Below are 24,396 nucleotides of genomic sequence, written 5' to 3'. Positions count from 1 at the left end.
CATGGGGTATTTAATATTTGAAAATCTAATAACATAATTTATCACATCAAGAGAGAAATACCAGAATTTCAATAGATGTTTCCAATTTAATTAATAGATGATAAAATTATTAATTATAAATATGTGTTATAAACTGGGGCTGGAAGAAAACTTTCTTAACATGATAAATGGCATATTTTGTAAACCAACAATTTACATCATTCTGACAGGCTTTTCAACTGAGGTCAGGAATAAGATAAAGACACTTAAAATAATCACTATTCTTTTTTATTTCTTTTTTACTATTCTTTTTTATTTCTTGTAAGTTTGAAACCAACAGAAATAGGAGGTATAAGTATTAGAAAGAGAATAAAACTAATGCTATTTTCAATTTTTTTAATCTACCTTGAAACCTCAAGAAAATCATTCATGAAAATGTTAAAACTACTAGGAAGTGATGGATAACAACATAAGCATACAAGAATCAATGACTTTTACATATTAAAACTAGATATTAATATTTCATCTGTAAAATTAATAGAAGCTATACCAGACCACCTGACCTGCTTCTTGAGAAACCTATATGGAGTGAGGAAGCAACAGTTAGAACTGGACTTGGAACAACAGACTGGTTCCAAATAGGAAAAGGAGTACGTCAAGGCTGTATATTGTCACCCTGCTTATTTAACTTATATGCAGAGTACATCATGAGAAACACTGAGCTCGATGAAGCACAAGCTGGAATCAAGATTGCTGGGAGAAATATCAATAACCTCAGATATGCAGATGATACCACCCTTATGGCAGAAAGTGAAGAGGAACTAAAAAGCCTCTTAATGAAAGTGAAAGAGGAGAGTGAAAAAGTTGGCTTAAAACTCAACATTCAGAAAACGAAGATCATGGCATCTGGTCCCACCACTTCATGGGAAATGGATGGGGAAACAGTGGAAACAGTGTCAGACTTTATTTTTTTGGGCTCCAAAATCACTGCAGATGGTGACTTCAGCCATGAAATCAAAAGACGCTTACTCCTTGGAAGGAAAGTTGTGACCAACCTAGATAGCATATTAAAAAGGAGAGACATTACTTTGCCAACAAAGGTCTGTCTAGTCAAGGCTATGGTTTTTCCAGTGGTCATGTATGGATGTGAGAGTTGGACTGTGAAGAAAGCTGAGCACCGAAGAATTGATGCTTTTGAACTGTGGTGTTGGAGAAGACTCTTGAGAGTCCCTTGGTCTGCAAGGAGATCCAACCAGTCCATTCTGAAGGAGATCAGTCCTGGGTATTCTTTGGAAGGAATGATGCTAAAGCTGAAACTCCAGTACTTTGGCCACCTCATGGGAAGAGTTGACTCATTGGAAAAGACTCTGATGTTGGGAGGGATTGGGGGCAGGAGGAGAAGGGGACGACAGAGGATGAGATGGCTGGATGGCATCACTGACTCGATGGACGTGAGTTTGAGTGAACTCCGGGAGTTGGTGATGGACAAGGAGGTCTGGCATGCTGCAATTCACGGGGTAGCAAAGAGTCGGACATGACTGAGCGACTGAACTGAACTGATACCATACTTTCAAAAGATCTTAAGTATTGTGCTATATTGTATAAAGAAAACAAACAAAAAAAAAATACCTTAAAAAGAATTTAAAATAGAGAAAGACATTATATTTCTGGACAGGAGGATCTATTATTATTAAAGTGTTAATTCTCCCTAGTTTACTTTATAAATATGATATTTTAAATTAATTAATTTATTTTAATTGGAGGCTAATTACTTTACAATATTGTAGTGGTTTTTGTCATTCATTGACACGAATCAGCCATGAGTGTACATGTGTTCCTCATCCTGAACCTCCCTCCCACCTTCCTCCCCATCCCATCCCTCAGGGTCATCCCAGTGCATGAGCCCTGAGCACTCTGTCTCATGCATTGAACCTGGACTGGTGATCTATTTCACGTATGATATATACATGTTTCAATGCTATTCTCTCAAATATTTTTTAATCTAACCCCAATACCAACTGAACATTCTTGTAACTTGACAAAATGCTTTTAAAGTTTATCCAGAAGAATAAACATGAAATAATAACCAAGAAAATTTTTAAAAGAAAAATGAGAAGGAATCTGAAACCAAATGTTGAAATATATTATAAAGCCACAGTAATTTGAACAATGTGGTATGGGCACAGGACTAGACAAACAGTTCAAGGTAAGAAAAATAAAAAGTCCAGAACAAATGCAGGAATGTTTAAGAATTCAGCATATTATAGTAGTGTCTTTTATATAATACTTATTTTATAATTTTACTAAATATTTGTGGAAAAATTAAGCTAATTTCATTATTCCAGAATAGATTCCAGCTGAGCTAAGAATGCAAATTTTTAAGGAAAAAAAATCAATGTCCCAGAAGAGAATATAGATAGAACATTTATATATTTTTTATTTAAATTTATTCATTTTAATTGGAGGCTAATTACTTTACAATATTGTGTTGGTTTTGCCATACATCAACATGAATCCACCAGGGGTGTACACGTGTTCCCAATCCTGAACCCCCCTCCCACCTCCCTCCCCATACCATCCCTCTGGGTCATCCCAGTGCACCAGCCCCAAGCATCCTGTATCCTGCATCAAACCTGGACTGGTGATTCATTTCTTATATGATATTATACATGTTTCAATGCCATTCTCCCAAATCATCCCACCCTCTCCCTCTCCCACAGAGTCCAAAAGACTGTAGAACATTTATATAATCCTGGAGTGCTATAAGTTTTTCTAATCATGGCACTGAAAGCAATATCATTTTAAAAAATGATGTAGGGGATTCCCAGGTGGTCCAATGGTTAGGGCTCTGTGCTTCTACTACTTGGCACCAAGTTCAGATCCCTCAGATTCCACAAGCCCCATGGCATGGCAAAAAAAGTTTATTTGATTATATAAAAACATTAACACTACTATACATACAGAAAAAAAAAGTATATATTAAAATTCAAGCATATTGTACTTTTCTATCAGAAGAGAATAAACAAAATTAGGAAAACATTACTACTACACAGGAAGAAAAATAAATACATGTATACAATAAAAAGCTTCACAAACTAAAATAATTAAAATTGGCAAAGGCCATGAAAGGCCATATAATTCACAAAATTGCAGACTCAACCATTTTATTTTTAAGAAATGTTAGGTTCTTTAAAAATAAAGTGCAAATTAACAGTGAGGTGTACATTACCTTTTGTGTATCAAACTGATAAGAATTAAATAAAATTATGATACACAATGTTTTGGTAAGTGTATAAGCAACTGGTACCCTTGAACACAGCTGGTCTAAGTATAAATTCTATGAAGTTCATACAGAAAAGTGGACATTTATGTATAAAAATGTTTAAATATTGATCATTGGTTTTCCAGGAATTTGTTCTAAGGAAATAACTATAAATTTTTGCTATGATTTAACTATAAGTATGTCCATGGAGAAGGCAATGGCACCCCACTCCAGTACTCTTGCCTGGAAAATCCCATGGATGGAGGAGCCTGATAGGCTGTAGTCCATGGGGTTGCTAAGAGTCGAACACAACTGAGTGACTTCACTTTCACTTTTCACTTTCATGCATTGGAGAAGGAAATGGCAACCCACTCCAGTGTTCTTGCCTGGAGAATCCCAGGGACGGGGGAGCCTGGTGGGCTTCCGTCAATGGGGTCGCACAGAGTCGGACACGACTGAAGCGACTTAGCAGCAGCAGCAGCAGCAGCATGTCCACAGCATCATTTCTTATGGTAGCTAATCTTGGAAACATACTAACTATCCAACAATAGAAGATTTGCTCAATAAATAAATGCCTTTATTTAATGAAATACATAGAAACTGTTAGAAATATATTTTTTTAAGAGAATGTTTAATGGCTTGGGAAAATGTGCATGACATATAATTTAAGTAAAAACAGATTGAAAAATAACATGCAGTTTGAAATGTTTGTTAAAAATTTCATTCATGCATAGCTTGAAATAGGAAAAACACACCCTAGACTGTTAACAATTTTTTTTCTTAGATACTTGGATTTTAGATTATTTATAATGTCCTTTTCTACTTACCTGCAAGTTTCATATTTTCTTCAATGAAGCACATAAAAAATTCCCCAACATCATTAATTATTAGAGAAATGCAAATCAAAACTACAATGAGGTATCACCTCACACTTGTCAGAATGGCCATCATCAAAACGTCTACAAACAATAAATGCTGGAGAAAAGGGAACCTTCCTACATGGTTGGTGGGAATGTAAATTGACATAACCATTATGAAGAACAGTATGAAAAAAGTGAAAGTGAAAGTCGCTTAGTCGTGTCCAACTCTTTGCGATCCCATGGACTATACAGTCCATGGAATTCTCCAGGCCAGAATACTGAAGTGGGTAGCCTTTCCCTTCTCCAGGGGATCTTCTGAAACCAGGAAGCGAACCCAGGTCCCCTGCATTGCAGGTGGATTCTTTACCAGCTGAGCCACAACAGTTTAGGGGTCCCGTAAAAAGCTGAAAATAGAGCTACCATATAATCCAGCAATCCCACTCCTGGGAGTGTATCTGAAAGTAAAGTGGAAGTCGCTCAGTCATGTCTTACTCTTTAGGACCCCATGGACTATACAGTCCATGGAATTCTCAAGGCCAGAATACTGAAGTGGGTAGCCTTTCTGTTCTCCAGAGGATCTTCCCGACCCAGGGATCGAACCTAGGTCTCTCGCATTACAGGCTGATTCTTTACCAGCTGAGCCACAAGGGAAGCCCAAGAATACTGGAGTGGGTAGCTTCTCCCTTCTCCAGCAGATTTTCCCAACCCAGGAATCGAACCTAGGTCTCCTGCATTGCAGGCAGATTCTTTACCAACTGAGCCATCAGGGAAGCCCCAGTGTATCTGGAGAAAACCATAATTCAAAGAAATACATGCACCCCAATGTTCATTGCAGCACTATTCACAATAGCAAAACATGGAAGCAATCTAACTGTCCATTAGTAGAGGAATTGGATAAAGAAGATGTGATATGTATATATAATGGAATATTAATCAGCCATAAAAAAGAAAATAATGCCATTTGCAGCAATATGGATGAACCTGAAGATTATCATACTAAGTGAAGTAAGTTATACAGAAAAAGAAAAATATTGTATGATTCACTTATATGCTAAAAAAGTGATACAAGTGAACCTATCTAGAGAACAGAAACAGACATACAGACTTAGAAAAACAACTTGTGGTTACCAGGGGGAAAGGGTGGGGAGAGGGATAAATTGGGAGTTTGGAACTGACATATACACACTAGTATATATAAAATAGGTAACTAACAAGGACTTAGTGTATAACATAGGGAACTCTACTTAATACTCTGCAATGGCCTATATGGGAAAAGAGTCTAAAAAAGAGTGGATATATGTATTTGTATAACAGATTCACTTTGCTATACGTCTGAAACTTAACACAGCATTGTAAATCGATTATACCCCAATAAAAATTTTTTAAAAAGAACATTGTAATCTTTTAATTAAAATTTTTTATTTTATATTGGAATATAGCAGATTAACAACGTTGAGACAGTTTCAGATGACCAATGAAGGGACTCAGCCATACATATACATGTATCCGTTCTTCCCCAAACTCCCTTCCTATCCAGGTTGTCAAGTAATATTGAGCAGAGTTCCCTGTGCTATACAATAGGTCCTTGTTGGCCATCCATTTTAAATATAACAGCTATTATGTGCCAGATACTGTTTTAGGTGTTGAGCAGCCATACAGTGAAGGAGAAAATTACACAATTCCTGCTGTTATGGGCTGCACTGAGTTTTCTCACCCCCTGCCCCAAATTCATATGTTGGAGTCCTAATTCCCCAGTACCTCAGAATGCAACTGTATTTGCAGATAGTATCTCTACAGAAATAAATTAAAATGAGGTCATTAGTGTGGACCCTGATCCAATGTGACTGGTGTTCAAATTAAAGGGAGAAATTTGGACAGACACAGACATCTGTAGAGAGAAAATAATATGAGGACACAGGGGAAAGAAGGCCATCTCTAAGTCAAGGAGAGAGACCTGGAACAGATCCTTCCCTCAAAACCTTGAGAAGAAACCAGCCCTGTCTACACCTAGATAGAGGACTTCCAGCCTCCACAACTGTGAGACTGTAAGTTTCTATTGCTGATGTCATCCTATCTGTGACACTTTTTTACAGCAGTCCTGGCAAAGAAATCACCCACCATCAAGGGGATAAGGAGCAAACAAACAAACAAAAAATAATAATTATGATCAAGTCCTCAGGAAAGCCTGTCATGAGGAAGCCCAGTTTAAGCTGCAACCTGAAGGATGAGAAGGAAGTAACCTGTGAAGTGAAGAAAGCATCCAAGGTAGAGGGGCAACATACATGCAGGTCTGGGCCAGAGAGGGATTGAGCTGCTTTGAGAATTTGAGAATCAAGTGTTGGTGAATGGGTCCTGTAACGAGGCATTGGCGACAGACATCAGAACCCAATGAGATTCTTCTGTCACTTGTTCTCAATAGGTGTGATGAAGTGTAATGAGTCCTCAGTCCCCAGTGTGGGCTCTGTCACTTATTACTGACCTAATTTCTTAATTGAGTCCTCCATTATAAAAAATATTTTCAAGGGAAACCGCCTACACTGTTGGTGGGAATGTAAATTGGTGCAGCTACTATGGAGAACAGTATGGAGGTTCTTTAAAAAACTGAAAATACAGCTATCATACTATCCAACAATCCCACTCCTGGACATATATCCAGACAAAAGTATAATTCAAAAAGATACATGCACCCCTATATTAATAGCAACACTAATAACAGGATACTACTCAGCCATAGAAAGAATGAAATAATGCCATTTTCAGCAACATGGATGGAGCTAGAGAACTTCCCAGGTGGCTCAGCGATAAAGAATCTGCCTGTCAATGCAGGAGACACAGGTTCCACCCCTGGGTGGGGAAAATCTCCTGGAGAAAGAAATGGCAACCCACTCCTGTATTCTTGCCTGGAAAATCCCATGGACAGAGAAGCCTGGTGGGCTACAGTCCATGGGGTTGCAAAGAATCAGACACAACTAAGCAACTGAGCATGCACACACACAAGCATAGACCTAGAGATCATACTAAGTGAAGAAAGTCAGAAAGAGAAAGAGAAATACCATATGATATTACTTATAGGTGGAATCTAAAGTGTGACACAAATGAACTTATTTCTGAAACAGAAACAGACTCACAGACATAGAGAACAGACTTGTGATTATCAAAGGGGAAAGCAGGGGGAGGGACAAATTAGGAGTTTGGGATTAGCAGACTGTGTATAAAATAGATAACCAACAAGGACCTACTGCACAGCACAGGAAATACATTCAATATCTTATTATAACTTATAATGGAAGAGAATCTGAAAAAGAATGGATATATGTATATGTAAAACTGAATCATTTTGCTGTACACTTGAAACATTGTAAATCAACTGCTGCTGCTGCTGCTAAGTCGCTTCAGTCGTGTCCGACTCTGTGTGACCCCATAGACGGCAGCTCACTAGGCTCCTCCATCCCTGGGATTCTCCAGGCCAAGAATACTGGAGTGGGTTGCCATTTCCTTCTCCATGTAAATCAACTAAACTTCAATACAAATTTTTTCAATATATATGTATATTTGAATCACTTTGCTGTATACTTGAAACATTATAAATCAAAATTCTTCAATAAAAAGAATTTTCAATCACAGATACATAAATCCAGAAAGCCAGGTAATGAGAATATAAAAATACTCTCAGAATTCATTCTTAATTTTGATAAAGGTGTGTTTCATGAATCTCATTCTCTGTACTTTTAAAACTCTTTCCCCCTTCCTGAAACTTCCTGGTACCTTTCAAATTTCTAGGTCACTGCCTGATCCCAGTGAAGTGCATGAAGAAGTTTGGCCACCATGTCAGTCCTTAGCACAGGGAAAGTAAGCAGAAAGACTATGACTCCATGGTCATGTATGGATGGAAGTCTACACCTGGGAACTTCTCTAAATGCATTTCATTCTCTTCATGCCCCCACAGTCACCCATCAATCATTTAAGTTCACTAATTCAATTATACACCCCCTTCTTTCTGTCACTGAGGACTGCTGCTGCTGCTGCTAAGTTGCATCAGTCGTGTCCAACTCTGTGCGACCCCATAGATGGCAGCCCACCAGGCTCCCCCATCCCTGGGATTTTCCAGGCAAGAGTACTGGAGTGGGGTGCCATTGCCTTCTCCCGTCACTGAGAACATGCCACCTCATTTTGCCATGAGGCCTAACTCCCAATCACCCTGTGGAGCTGTTATCCAGCTCTTGGGCGGGCAGGCACTTAACTCATCCCTAATAGTGTCCTGACTCAGAGCAACATTTTATTCTTATCACTAAGTCTCCCAAATGCTTATTTGGTTAACAGCAAATGTCCACCTTGTAGTTACTTCAAAATGGATGGCTTTACGGTTCCATCACATATCCAGCTGATCTTTCAGCAAGTAAATTAAAATAGATTGACCCTTTAAAGTTATAGATTTTTTTAATTTGTGATTTTGAGCAGATTTCTGTATTTACTTTATATACACTACAAAGACAAAACTAAAATGACTTCAAGATATTCATTCTAGTTGAATCAAAGCTCATTTTTAAATAATCTAGTGAAAGTCATTTTTCTTCTCAAATAAGTTGAACAGAAAAGGAATTCTTTAAAAAGAAAAAAAGGAGATCCAAGTATATTATGAATATACCATGCAATTTAAAATTTAATACTGCAGCTTGGTTCTCTGCTCATTCTTTTGTGCATTTCTACTGTTGACATATCCCTTTGAGAGCACATCTAGAATACTAATAAACAAATAATGGTTGAGCACAGCTGATAGAACTCCCAAGTACAAACATAGATTAAAGTAAGCTTGATTTTAAACATGGGTGCATGCTAAGTTGCTTCAGCCATGTCTGACTCTTTGCGACCCTATGGACTGTAGCCCCCCAGGTTCCTGTGTCCATGGGATTCTCCAGGCAAGAATACTGGAGTGGGTTCCCATGCCCTTCTCCAGAGGATCTTCCTGATCCAGGGATCGAACCCGAGTCTTTTATGTCTCCTGCATTGGCAGGTGAATTCTTTACCACTAGAGCCACCTGGGAAGCCCGATTTTAAACGTATTGCCTTGCCAGTTCGTATTCAAATCCATATATTATTACTCCTTAACTTTAATTTGCATGGTTATTAAAAGTCAAATAGACCCTTTTCCTCCAGTATGTGGTTATGAGTACAGAGCCCCAGGATCCAGTGGAAGTGTCCTCTGGCAGTTTCCTGGGTCCGCAACCATTTTCAAACATGACTAATATGTCTTACCCTTCTTCATCTACTACTACAATCTCCATATATCCAGCTCTGTTGAGAACTCAATAAATATGAAATATCAGGGGCTATTACTGGATGCCCTTCCAACACCAACACATAAGAACTTTCCAACTCACACGACAACCTTGTGCCAATAAGTATTTTCTTTTACTTCCCTATAGCTTTTAAAACAGTGTATTTTCCTCCTTAAAAACTACCCCCCCAGCTTCTATAACACCAAACCTTGGCTATTTCCATCACTGTGGTTCAGCATGGACTCCACTACATGTTCCTTCCTACTGATTTACACATTACAAACCAATCAATCTTTCTCTCCTCTTTGAAAACCCCTGAGACCATTCCATATTGATTAGACCTGCCACTGACTGCACAGTATTTATACCATTTTGGTCAATAACCAAATATGGTTCAGCTCTATGGCATCTTTCATAATGTAGCCTTATATTTTAGTTAATCTTTATACTCTTCTTAAAGAGAAACATACTCTTCTGAGAGAACAAAGTTGACAATTTGGAATACTATCTGAGGCTCCTCTCCCTTGTCCTTTCAGTGACAGGCATCATCAATTCAGTGAAGAATGTCTTGTTAGAGCAGAGTAAAGGGGCAAAAAAGTACTGTTTTGGTTTTTAATTTAGAAATCAACGTTTGAAACTTGTGGTAGAGATAGTAGTTTGAGAGCCAAGGATTTGAGTTCCAAGAGTATGGTCTTTTTCTGTTTTAAAAGCCAAGGTGACTAGGGGCACAAAGTCTTTGCTAAACCAAAGGCATGGAGTGTAGGGCCAGCCTGGAGAAGAGATTGCAGTGCCCTGAGCTGGACTAAACAAAGAGTCAGAGGAGGAGAAGAGCTTTTGCAGGGAGTGAGAAATGAGTATGGGGACTTGTGTTCCCTTTCCAGTTGTATGAAACTCTTGCAAGAAGTCTCCCTTTGCCCTCCTCTGTAGTTTGAGGATATATGTGCCACAGTGGCTCTTGAAGATTGAGATGTCTAGGCAGAAGGACCTAAGGGAGACATGGGGGCCTCCATGCACTCTAGCATGGCACCAGAAACCATTCTAGTTCTTGGCTAGCTACTCCTAGCCATTCAAGCATAGGAGTAGCTGAAAGAAAAGTGGTGGGACTTCAGTATTCCCAGTTTGGATAAGGACAAAATGAGTGACCAGCAGAAACCATTGATCAGAGGCCAGATGGAAATGTATGGGCAAGTGCCAGTAAGAACAAATGCTAATGATATTCAGGGACAAGGGGGATCAGGTCCACACTGGCTCCTCTGCTAAAGTTCTTCCTGGCCAACCTTGCTGCCTACTGAGCCTGCTGGAACTTAGCTACCACTCCAAAGAAAAGGACAGAGTGGGAAAGCTTTGAAATGACCAAGAAAACCCTGGCTTGAAAAAAAAAAAAAAAAAAAACCTGGCTTGTCTGAATTCATGCAAAACTAACTGTAGTTAAGTTTCTTTGACCAAGCAGGGTGAAAGGTAGAGAGAGCAGTTCTAGAAAAGAGGTTTGGAAGGCTGTAATAAATCAGTATAAGTTGCATGCTCTGGGTGCACTTGGGCTTAATTAAGCCTAAAGAACTTTACTAACTACTGTGCAACATCTCTCAAACTAAGACAGGTATTTTCTTTAATTGTTTTTTTTTTTCCCCTAGAGAGCATCTAGAAGACTTGGTGACACCTGCCAAATAATCTCTGAATGACTTAATCATCCATTAAATAATTTGAAATTTTCAATCAGTGGCTATTTTAGGATGAAAATAACAGCAGCCTGAAGTTTTGCATTTCACACAAAGATGAAGAGGAGAACAGTTAAAAACTAGATGCTTTCACTTTTTCTTACAATCCACTCATTATTCCACTGAAAAAAACAGACTTCTTGTTTCAGGGAAGTGAGGAGATATAAAGTATGTTTAGTCTTCTACTTTTATGGACACCATAATGCCAACCTTGGAGACATGAAGGGACCCAACCACAAAGAGTTATCTGACCACTTGTAAGAAAATATCATTTCTGTTCATCTTCACAGTCATGCAGTAGAATGTTGTAACACAGATGAGTTGGAGGGGAAAAGCTTATGTAGTCATCACTGGGGGAATAGAGGACAATAGCATTAAAACTGAAACTATAGAACAATTCTATGCGTATAGGCTTATAAAAATATCTGAGTTTTGAAAACAAAGCTTTACAGAACCATTTAGATACCCCATTAGTTGCAGCAACATGGATGGACCTACAGATTATCATGCTAAATGAAATAAGTTAGAGAAAGACAAATACATATAATATCACTTAGCTATGGAATCTAAAATACAATGCAAATGACCCTATCTACAAATCAGAAACAGACTCACAGACATTGAGAACAGACTTGTGGCTGCCAAGAGAGAGGGTGAAAAGGATGGATAAACAGCAAGGTCCTTCTGCAGAGCACATGTGTGTGATGGGACCAGATGCCATGATCTTAGTTTTCTGAATGTTGAGCTTTAAGCCAACTTTTTTACTCTCTTCTTTCACTTTCATCAAGAGGTTCTTTAGTTCCTCTTCACTTTCTGCCATAAGTGTGGTGTCATCTGCATATCTGAGGTTATTGATATTTCTCCTGGCAATTTTGATTCAAGCTTGTGCTCCATCCAGTCCAGCATTTCTCATGATGTACTCTGCATATAAGTTAAATAATCAGGGTGACAATATACAGCCTTGACGTACTCCTTTCCTGATTTGGAACCAGTCTGTTGTTCCACGTCCAGTTCTAACTGTTGCTTCTTGACATGCATACAGAAGGACAAGATGTTAGAATAATAAAGACAAGACTGATCTTGAGGATTACTTGGTTTGTAGGCAGGAGTACCACACTAGGAAACTTATTATCCCAGACATATATAGATCAGTTAGGCATGTAATTTGAGTTTTTATTCATTTGCACAAATTACATTTTATATATACTTCAGAAAATATGACACGGTATGTGGGCACATCTCAAATCACTGACTTTTTAATAGCAGATATAAAAATGTCCAATACAACGGCAATTTAATAAAATGAAATGGTGCAAAGCACTCTCTTCATTGCAAGTAAATGCACCCCCATGAATCTTCACTCTAAGGCCATTTCTTAATTTCCCAAAGTGTTGATTTAATAATAATTACCACCAATAAGAATGTCTGTGGAGTGGAATTGACTATTTTATGATTGAAATCAGTTATTCTCAACCAGGGGTGGGATACAGCTGGTGTGGGGCAAGACAGAGAGTCTTCCCTTCTCTCAGAGAGATGCCTTGAAATCTCCTGGAGGCATGTTTATTTAAAAATGAATGATCCATATGATAAGTACAGATTTGATTTTAGTCACAGTACTTAATTCACTTTGAAGATGTAATCACAATTAAAAAGGTGTGGGAATTTTGATTCTTCACATGGAGACAGGCGTTAGGAAAGGTGGAGAAACACAAAAGAGCATGTTGTCTAGAGACAGATTAAACACAGACAGGCTGTCTGCTTCTTCACCACCCACACCACACATTCAGCTTCCTGAATGCCCATGTCCCAAATGTCCCACTCACTGCTCTGGACTTCCCCGATCTGAGTGTGAGTGGGTGGGCTGTGAGAGTTCCAGGAAGCAGCATCCCAGGGGCCCATGCTCTGACTCAGGCTTTCCCTGAGTATCAGGTTCTGTACTCCCAGAATCCCTGGCTTTGCCATCTGGGACCACCTGCCCTCCTCTTCTGACTTCCTTCAAAGTTACAGCGCCAGAACAAATAGATTCCTATTGCCTAGACAGGATAGGTTATAGGAACATCTCTAGTGTATCTGCCTGCCTCAAAATGCCATCATGTTCACACATGTGCACACATCCACACATGAAGGCACCCCTCACCAGTATACACACACACACACACACACACACACACTGGTCCTATTGAATGACCTAGCTGACCCTGCCCTCCTAGCCATTGCTGATTGGACCAGGGCTGCATAACTGACCCATCTGCACCAATTTCTTCCTCCAGCAAATTTAGAACTGAGACTCAGAGGTACCAGTCATTGCACTGGGAGCTTAGACTGCTAATGAAGGAAAGGTTGGGCTAAGACTGTCCTGTTTGACCCAGAATGCCTGAAAAAGCAGGGAAAGTCATCCAGGAGAGGGAGAGAGAAAGAGGTGGGGAGAAAGAGATTGAGCAAAACGAAGCTGGTTTAAGAGAACATGTGGCCCTGGAGGGATGGAGGAGCCCTGCTGTGCTTCTGATGGCTTTTCAGGTCCTGGATTCAAGGCCATTCTATACTCTGCTTTCATTTCTTGGTTTCTGAGATGCCTCTGTATTGTTATAATAAATCCCCCTCATGCATTTTGGTTTTACTTAAGATAGTTCATATAATTTTCTGCTACTTGCCATCAAAAGTTCTGGCACAAAAAAATTAAAATGTTAAATGATTGGTATGAATTTCACCATTTATACTGTACAATACCAGTTTTTAATGCACATATAAGAGCCCCTATCATATGCAAAATCACCACTATTACTCTATTCATATTTTATAGCTTGTTTTACATGTATACTGGAGAAGGGAATTGCAGCCCACTCCAGGACTCGTGCCTGGAAAAATCCCATGGACAGAGGAGCCTGGCGGACTATGGTCCATAGGGTCGCAGAGAGTTGGTCACGATGGAAGCAACTTCACACACACACACACACGTACACATTTTGTTCTTACCAGAACAATGGATACTCTGTATGACATTAACATGGAACATAACATGGAAGATGACACATAGTATAACATGTTCCTGGGTTCCTAAGATAAGGACTTGAACCTCCTTGGGGGCCATTATTCTGTCTAACACAGTAAGGACCTTGGTGGCCCCACATGGCTAGCTTCAGCTTCCTGACAACATAGTGATCTCAGGATAGTCAGACTTCTTACATTGTGGTTGGTTGGCTCTTAGAGTGAACTTTCCAAGCAGAAAAGCCTCAACGTGCAAGCACTTATCAAGCCTCTGACTATGTAGAATTTGGCAACGTTCTATTAGCCAAAACAAGTCGTGTGCTGAAACCCAGAGTCAATGTGAAAAGGGGCCACACAAAGCAAAAGTACAGGGAGGCATGGTTTATTCAGGGCCATTATTGCAACAGCTATGACAATCACAATTAGAATGTTCTGTCCAATAAGCTTTGCACATCCTCAAATATCTAAAATTACAAAAGAGGCAGCATTGTAAATAGCACACAATGTTTGCTAATTCAGGAAATTATTATTCCTTTGAAGTACAGATGAGACTAGACATATTCTGACCCCACTGACCTGTGCATCTAGCACAGATTCCCTGAGCATCTCTTGTGTCCAGGTCTTGTTGGGTGCTAAGCTCTTGAACTTTTTCACTGAGAGCTTCAATAAGAAAGGTTCTTTTTCTCTTTTTATTTATTTTTTAAATTATTGTGGTAAAATATATTTAACATAAAAATTACCACTTTAACTGGTTTTAAGTACATAGTTAAGTACCTAAGCGTCAAGTACATTCACATTGTTGTACAGTCATCGTGACCATCCATCTTCAGAAGTTTTTCCAAACTGAAATTGTCCATTAAACACTAACTCCTTTTTATCCTCTCCCACAGCCCCTGGCAACCACCATTCTACTTTCTGTTTCTGTGAATTTGCCTATTCTAGCTACCTCATAATTGGAATCTCACAATATTTGTTCTTTGCGACTGGCTTATTTCACTCAGCATAACATCTTCAAGGTTCATCTGTGTGGCAGCATGTGTCAGAATTTCATTCTTTTTTAAGGCTGAATAATATTCCATTGCAGGTATATACCACATTTTGTCTATCTATTCATTCATAGACATCTGTTTCCTCCTTTAGGCTATTGTGAATAATACAACTGTGAATATTGTTCTGCTGCATTTTTTAAAAAAAAATTAAAGTATAGTTGATTTACCTATTATATTAGCTTTAGGAGTATAGCATAGTGATTCAGTATTTTCGCAGGTTATATTGCAAGAATAGTCTATATTATATTATATACAGGTTACTACAAGATAATGGCTGTAATTCCCTGTGCTATACTGTACAATATATTCTTGTTGCTTATCTATTTTATACATAGTACTTTGTGTCTTTTAATCCCTAACCCCTAATTTGTCTCTCCTCCATTCCCTGTCTGCTTTGGTAAACTTTGGTTCCCTTTGTTTTATCTGTGACCCTGTTTCTGTTTTGCATGTATATCATCTGTATAATTTTTTAGACTCCATATATAAGTGATATAATATAGTATTTGTCTTTCTCTGTCTGACTTATTTCACTAAGCATAATATTCTCTAGGCCCATCCATGTTGCTGCAAATGGCAGAATTTTGTTAGTTTTTATGATTGAGTAGTATTCCATTGTATATGTATGCCGCATCTTCTTAAACCATTCATCTGTTGATGGGCACTTGGGTTGCTTCCATGTCTTTGTTATTATAAATAGTGTGGCTATGAACACTGGGGTGCATGTATATTTTTGAATTATTGTTTTAATTTTTTCTGGATAGATACCCAGGAGTGGAATTTCTGGATCATATGGTCATTCTATTTTCAGTTTTTGAGGAAACTCCGTATCATTTTCCATCATGTCTGCATCAACTTGCATTCCCAACAACAGTGTAAAAAGGTTCCCTTTTCTCCATATTCTTGGCAACACTTCTTACTTATAGGCTTGTTGATGATTGCCATTCTGACAGGTGTGAGATAATATCTTGTTGCTTTGACCTGTGTTTCTTTAATAATTAGCAAATGTTGAGAATTTTTTCATGTGCCTGTTAGTCATCCATCTGTATTCTCTGGGAAAATGTCTATACAGGTTTTTTGCCCATTTTTTATTGCACTGTTTGGTTTTTCAATATTGGGTTATATGAGCTGTTTGAATATTTTGGATATTAACCCCATGTCAGTGTATCATTTGCAAATATTTTGTCCCATTCCATAGGTTGTTTTTTCCTTTTATTGATGTTTTTTCTTTGCTGTCCAAAAGCTTTTAAGTTTAATTAGGTCCCATTTGTTTATTTTTGCTTTTATTTCTTTGGCCTTAAGAGACTAAAACCAAAAAATATTGCTATGACTCACGTCAAAGAGTGTTCTGCCTGTGTTGTCTTCTGGGAGTTTTATGGTTTCCATCTCCATAGCTAGATCTTTAAATCATTTTGAGTTAATTTTTATATGGTGTGAGAGAATGTTCTAATTCCATCATTTTACATATGGTTATCCAGTTTTCCTAGCACCACTTTTCTCCATTGTATATTCTTGCCTGCTTGGTCATAGATTAATTAACAGTAGGTGTGTGGGTTTATATCTGGAGTCTCTATTCTAGTCCATTGATTTGTGTGTGTTTTCATGTCAGTATCACACTGTTTTGATTACTGCAGCTTTATGGTATAGCCTGCTTTAGTATTTTGGAGTATTTTGTGATTCCATATACATTATAAGATTATTTCTTCTAGTTCTCTGAATAATAGATATTTTGATAAGGATTTCAGTAAATCTGTAAGTTGTTTTGAGTTCAGGAGAGGGACTGGTTACCAGAAAGACCAAGCCATGATTAGAAGCTTGGAACTTCTAGCCCCACCCCCCAACTTCTGGGAAGGTGAGAGGGGCTGGAGACTGACAGCTTCTCAAAGAGACCCCCTGTGTACTCAGGGGGAGAGAGAAAGAAAATGTCTCTTGTTGGATCTACTATTACTGTGGAGCTCAGTTTCCATGCTCTAAACAATACTGAATATTTCCTCAGCCCCCTCACCTTCCCATGTCAGATGTCTAACCTACATAACTGTAAAATAATCTGTGTCTGTTGCTTTAAGCCACTACTTGTGGTAATTTGTTACAATAGCCATAGAAAACTAATAGTGACAAATAGTGACATGGGGTCTCAAAGAGTCAGACATGACTGAGCAACTTTCAATTTCAAGAATCATTATGTCAGCTAGTTACTATACCTAGTTACTATATAGCTAGTTACTATATCAGCTGTCCCCTGGTCATTGGAGTTCACTCCTGATTAGGGTCCTTGAATCTCCAGGGGTTGCCCCCTATCTCAAGCTCCTGCATCTCTTCTCCCAGTTTTCTAGCCTCATAGTCACCTTCTCCTGTGGGTCCTCAACTCTTGATGTATCTTTCTCAGTCCGCTTGCTGGCAACAGCCTGCCTGAAACATACCCAAAACAGGAACATCTCATTTACCCTTACTTTCATCACATCTGCCTTACTTTTATATTTGCTGCTGTAATACATTCAGTTCAGTCCAGTTCAGTTGCTCAGTTATGTCCTACTCTTTGTGACCCCATGAACCACAGCACGCCAGGCCTCCCTGTCCATCACCACTCCCAGAGTTTACCCAAACTCATGTCCATTGAGTGGGTGATGCCATCCACCCATCTCATCCTCTGTCATCCCCTTCTCCTCCTGCCCTCAATCTTTCCCAGCATCAGGGTCTTTTCAAATGAGTCAGCTCTTCGCCACAGGTGGCTAAAGTATTGGAGTTTCAGCCTCAACATCAGTCCTTCCAATGAATATTCAGGACTGATTTCCTTTAGGATGGACTGGTTGGATCTCCTTGCAGTCCAAGGGACTCTCAAGAGTCTTCTCCAACACCGCAGTTCAAAAGCGTCAATTCTTTGGCTCTCAGCTTTCTTTATAGTCCAACTCTCACATCCATACATGACTACTGGAAAAAATACCACAAATTTAATGTTAAAACAACACAAATTTGTTCTTATAGTTCTGTAGGTTAGAAGTCTGACATGGGTCTCACTGGGCTAAAATCAATCAAGATGTGACACAGCCCTGCATTTATTCTAGAGGGTCTAGGGAAAGAATATATTTCTTTATCTTTTCTAACTTACAGACTTGATAGTGTTAGTCCCTCAATCATGTCTGACTCTTTGCGACCCCATGGACTGTAGTGCACTCAGTCAGTTCAGTTGCTCAATGATGTCTGACTCTTTGCAGTCCCATGGACTGCAGCACGCCAGGCTTCCTGTCCATCATCAACTCCCGGAACTTGCTCAAACTCTATCGAGTCGGTGATGCCATCCAACCATCTCATCCTCTGTCATCCCCTTCTCCTCCCACCTTTAATCTTTCCCAGCATCAGGGTCTTTTCAAATGAGTCAGTTCTTCGCATCAGGTGGCCATAGTACTGGAGTTTCAGCTTCAGCATCAGTCCTTCCAATGAACATTCAGGACTGATTTCCTTTAGGATGGACTGGTTGGATCTCCTTGTTGTCCAAGGGACTCTCAAGAGTCTTCTCCAACACCACAGTTCAAAAGCATCAGTTCTTCGGTGCTCAGCTTTCTTTATAGTCCAACTCTCACATCCATACATGACTACTGGAAAAACAATAGCCTTGACTAAACGGACCTTTGTTGGCAAAGTAATGTCTCTGCTTTTTAGTATGTTGTCTAGGTTGATTATAGCTTTTCTTCCAAGGAGGAAGTGTGTTTTAATTTCATGGCTGCACATACCATCTGCAGTGATTTTGGAGCCCAAAAAAGTCTGTCACTGTTTCCATTGTTTCCCCATCTATTTGCCATGAAGTGATGGGATGGGATACCATGATCTTAGTTTTCTGAATGTTGAGTTTTAAGCCAGCTTTTTCACTCTCCTCTTTCACTTTCATCACGAGGGTTATTAGTTCTTCTTTGCTTTCTGCCATAAGGATGGTGTCATCTGAGGTTATTGATATTTCTCCCAGCAATCTTGATTCCAGCTTTTCATCCAACCCAGCATTTCACATGATGTACTCTGCATATAAGTTAAATAAGCAGGATGACAATATACAGCCTTGATGTATTCCTTTCCCGATTTGGAACCAGTCTGTTGTTCCATATCTAGCTCTAACTGTTGCTTCTTGACCTGCACACATATTTCTCAGGAGGCAGGTAAGGTGGTTTGGAATTCCCATCTCTTTAAGAACTCTCCACAGTGTTGTGGTTCACATAGTCAAAGTAGCCTGCTAAGCTCCTCTGTACATGGACTTCTCCAGGCAAGAATACTGGGGAGTTTGCATTTCCTTCTTCAGGGGATCTTCCCAACCCAGGGATTGAACCCACATCTCTTATGTCTCTTGCATTGGTAGGTGGGTTCTTACCACTAGCACCACCTGGTCAAGCTCAAAGAGGCTACCCGCATTCCTATGTTTATGCCCCCTTCCTCCATCTTCAGAGCCACCAAAAACAGGTCAAATCCTTCTCACATATCACTTGGACCATTCCATGATCATATCTTCCTCTGACTCTCCTCTTCTGCCTCCCTCTTCCACTTTTAAGGACTCTTGTGATTATATTGGGCCAACCAGATTATCCAGGGTAATCTTTCTATTTTAAGATCAACTGATTAGGGACTTCCCTGGTAGTCCAGTGGTTAAGACTCTGCTTCCAGGTACTGACAAAAAAAAAAAAAATCAGCTGATTAGCAACCTTTATCTGCAACCTTAATTCCCCTTTGCCATCTAAAATTTTCACATGTTCTAGGAATTAAGGCGTGGATATCATTGGAAGAGGCTTTATTCTGCCTACCACAAACTCCAATTTTAATCCTCCTTCCATTGTAGCTAAAAGCACAAATAAAAATCTCCTTTTTTTTTCTCCCACTGGGCTTCCTCTATGCTTACTCCTAAATCAGGTCATTATTCAGTTCAAGGACTGGTACTTGAGAAAGAAGTTTTCAACCAATTATCACCTCACTTTGTACAGAATCACTTGTTCATTTTGTTAGTCTATAAATGAATGAGTCACTTTTCTATGCCCTAGAAAAAAATGAGAAAGCAATCCTAGCCACTTTTAGACTGTCTTGTACTTGATCAAAAGTCTTAACTACTTGACTTTGGGGTTTTGGCACTCTGTACAAAGTTAGTAGTTGCTCTTAGGAAATGGAACTCAGCGTCATTCAGATTGATTGTCAGGCCCATGAAATGGAAGCAGTAATGTCATTTGTGATTTGGGAAGTTACACCAGAGGCCTCAAAGCTCTTCCTGAACAGAGGAACAGTGAGGAAAGGGGGGTATGGAATGAGAATGTCCTTGAAATGTTTTTATATTCAAATAATTTTAATAAGATTAAGTAAAATGCAAAAGCGTCCTCAAGGCCTGGAGCAGTGAGACTTTATAGCAAAAATATGAGAAGAAGGACTGGATTCCCACCCAGTTTTTATCACTAACTTGTAGAAACTATCCATGATGCCTTCAAGTTTAATCTTCAGAACAAGGAGGAAGACACTTGGCGCCAACCACCTGTGTGCTAATCAAGGCCAGGAAAACAATTCTTGCTCCTCCTAGAGTTGATAGATTTGAGAGGATGGTTTCTTGCTTGTAACTCTGTTAAGAGTCTGCATCTGATGGGACTGAGTTATGGAATGAGTTGGCCTGGATGATCTCCAAGGCCCCCTTAGGCTGTGTCTATCTGGCGTTCAATGACACAGTCTTACTCAACTGACAACCACTGCTCTGCCCTTGGATGGCCCCAATCTCTGCTGCTCTTCAGGACTAATCTTCTCTGTGGCCTTGCTTGTGGCTTAACACTGCACTTCCCTCTTCCTTCCTGAAAGATGAATCAGATTGGCATGACTCTTGCCACTCTCTGTGAGAACTAAGCAAATGTACTAGTGTGCGTGTGGTGTGTCTTTTTTTCCAGCAGTTAGACAGTGACATTTATGATGCATCGCTCTTATCAGGCAAATATAGCCCATTGGTTTATATCCTTGGTCAGAAAATAACAAGCTAGTGTACTGCCTATTTTATTCTGTATGTTTTAATAATGCAATATGGTATCAGTCAGGCTTCCCAGGTAGTACTAGTGGCAAAGAACCCACCTGCCAATGCAGGAGATGTAAGAGACATGGGTATGATCCTTGGGTGGGGAAGATTCCCTGGAGAAGGGAATGGCTACTCACTCCAGTATCCTTGCTTGGAGAATCCCATGGACAGATGAGCCTGGTGGGCTATAGTCCACAGGGTCACAAAGAGTAGGACACGACTGAAGCAACTTAGCCCATGCACATGCATGGTGTCAATCTGTTTGGACTAATATAACAACAATACCATAAACTGAATGGCTTATAGACAACAAACATATATTTTGTACAGTTCTGGAATCTGGAGAGGCCAAGATCAAGGCACCAGAAGATTTGGTGTCTGTTAAGGGAATGCTTCCTCGTAGACAGTGTCTTCTCACTAAGTCCTCACATAGTGAAAGAGGCAAGGGAGCTCTCTGGAGTCTCTTTTATAAGGGCACTAACCTCATTCATGAGGGCTCTAACCACACGATGTAATCATTTTTCTAAAGGCCCTGTCTGAAAGTACTATCATAGTGGGGGGTTGGGTTTTCAACATACGAATTGGAGGAGGAACACAACCAGTTTCTAGCATAGGGAATTTATGAATAAGGAATTTTCTTTTTTTAATTTTTAATTGGAGGATAACTGACTTGCAATGTTGTATTGGTTTCTGCCATACAACATGAATCAGTAATAACTATATATATAGTTATGATATATAGATATGATACATATATATGATATATAGATACATATTTCTATATATCCTAGGAGTTTTCAAGTGAGATTCAGGAACAAAACCCAATTTACAATTTTGTATGTGTATGTATGAATTACATTTTTCTTAGAAGAGGATCAGATTTCCAACAGAATTCATGAGCAAATAAAAGGTAAGACTAACAAATGTAAAAGAATGTTCTATCACCATAGAGTCAGGATCAATCACTGTCTACCTCTAATGGAGGCAGCTCAGGGAGCCAAAGGAACTACAGAAGTAACATCATTAACAATTTTTTTTTTTTTTGGCTACACTGCACAACTTGTGGGATCTTAGTTTCCCAACCAAGGATTGAACCTGTGCCCTGGGCAGTGAAAGTGCAGAGTCCTAGTCACTGGACCACCAGGGAATTCCCCACTAATAATTTAAAGCATTTTATATCAGGCACGAGCTCAGTCATATCTGACTCTTTGTGACCCCATAGACTGTAGCCCACCAGGCTCCTCTGTCCATTCAATTTTCCAGGCAAGAGCACTGGAGTGGGTTGCCATTTTCTAGTCCATTATATTAAGCATCATGTAGTAAAAATCCTCTTCATTAACCACTCCTTAGCGAACTTTCCAACGTAACCAATGCTCTCTGTTTCATCTACAAAATACACTCATTGCTGCCTCCAGCCTTGAGCCCAGCACTCTCCCACACTTTTGGTCCCACCCTTGGATTTGATTCATACCAAGATTCAGTGATGGTTCTTGCCCATCCTTTTCATGCCAGGATATTATATTTCTATGATTTGGTTAAAAACATGAAAATTTGATTAAATATAAGCATACAAAGAAAGTTGCAAAGTTGAATTCTTTCAGATTCTTAATTAAGGCAACTTGATTTTTTTATATAACTGCAGAAATTTAAGGAAAATATGAAAAAGTTTCTGTACTCTGATTGCATGACAGGTAACTTTTAGTTCCTGCTTCACTTTAAAGAAAGTGGCAATTACAGAAGAATGTGGTTTGTGCAAACAGAGAGATACTCAAGAAAAAGTCTTGGTCCTTCATCAAAGGATTGGGGGGGTTGATGCAAATTTATGTTTTGAGTTAAATAAAAAACTTCAGAAGTGTACAAATCATTTTTATGATTCCCAGATTGAACCAATTTTTTCTATAAGCCAAACAACCATGGATTCTCATTGAAATGATTTAGAGCAATTCTACTGTATTGGGATCCCAGATAAGGAAAAAAAGTGTGTTTCAGAGCCCATGATTTTCAAGGATCTTCATATTAGTGTACTTTCACTGACCCAGAAAACAAAGCAAATGGATATTTTCAACTCTACCGATGATTCCACACACAGGATCAACATGTCCTTTATACAAAATGAATGCTTTCTATGTCAGTTTGAATTCTCCAGGAATCAGATGCTCAAGTAAGATTAGATGTGCAAGGAGTCTATTGAGGGAAATTTGTGTGAAAGAAAAAGGGGAAAGCTAGGTGGGGAGAGGCTTAGACCAAGATGCAGGTAGAGCAGTAAAAATGGAAGATTGGGTAGAAGGAGTCACAGACGGCAGCACAGCTCTGAGAAAGTCTCAGCAGATGCGGAGAGCCAGAAAAAAGTTTGCCTATAAGAGATGACCCATGTAAGACTGAAATGACCCAGCCGTAGTACTCCTGCTGTGCTCTGTCATGCCAGAGTGTGAATGTGGCAGTGGATTCTAAAGATGTGGGAACTGCAGCCTGTTGACTGACTATCCTTAGTTACATGAGTGTGGGCACCTTTCCTATTAGAAACCATGACCATTGGAAATAAACATCATTCTCTAGGGAGGCTCAGACCAGCAGGGTGTATGGAAGACCAATTATGTCCAGTTGTTGTTGTTCAGTCACTCAGTCATGCCCAAGTCTTTGCAACCCCATGGACTGCAGCACGCCAGGTTTCCTGTCCTTCACTATCTGCTGTAGCTTGCTCAGACTCATGTCCATCGAGTTAGTGATGCCATCCAACTAGCTCATCTTCTGTCATCCCCTTCTCCTTCTGCCTTCAATCTTTCCTAGCATCAGGGTCTTTTCCAGTGAATCAGCTCTTCACATCAGGTGGCCAAAGTATTGGAGCTTCGGCTTCAGCATCAGTACTTCCAGTGAATATTCAGGCTTGATTTCCTTTGCTAAGTCTTCTAAGAAGGACTCATCTTTATTTATCTGCCTGCATCTGAAACGTTGTGGCAAATGTGATTTGTCACAGATTCGATGATAAAGCTTGTGAAATCTTTACCCAGGCATAGAAACAAATGCTTCCTTGGCAGACCGACTTCAGAGTTAGCAGGTGTTCAGTGTGCACCTATTATGGCTGTGCCAGGCACCGTTACAGAGGTATAGAGTGGTGGCCTGTGCAGACAAAGCCTCCTGGAGCTAACACTCTAGCCAGGGGGACAGACAGTAAGCTAACAAATCTATGGACAAGATATAAATAAGTCCTGTGGAGAAAATCAAAGAGTGTAACATGTTAGAAGGGGGCTGGATAGACG

This window comes from Bubalus kerabau, chromosome X (genome assembly GCF_029407905.1).
Source record: "Bubalus kerabau isolate K-KA32 ecotype Philippines breed swamp buffalo chromosome X, PCC_UOA_SB_1v2, whole genome shotgun sequence".
NCBI lineage: Eukaryota > Metazoa > Chordata > Mammalia > Artiodactyla > Bovidae > Bubalus > Bubalus kerabau.
This window is presented reverse-complemented; position numbering follows the sequence as displayed.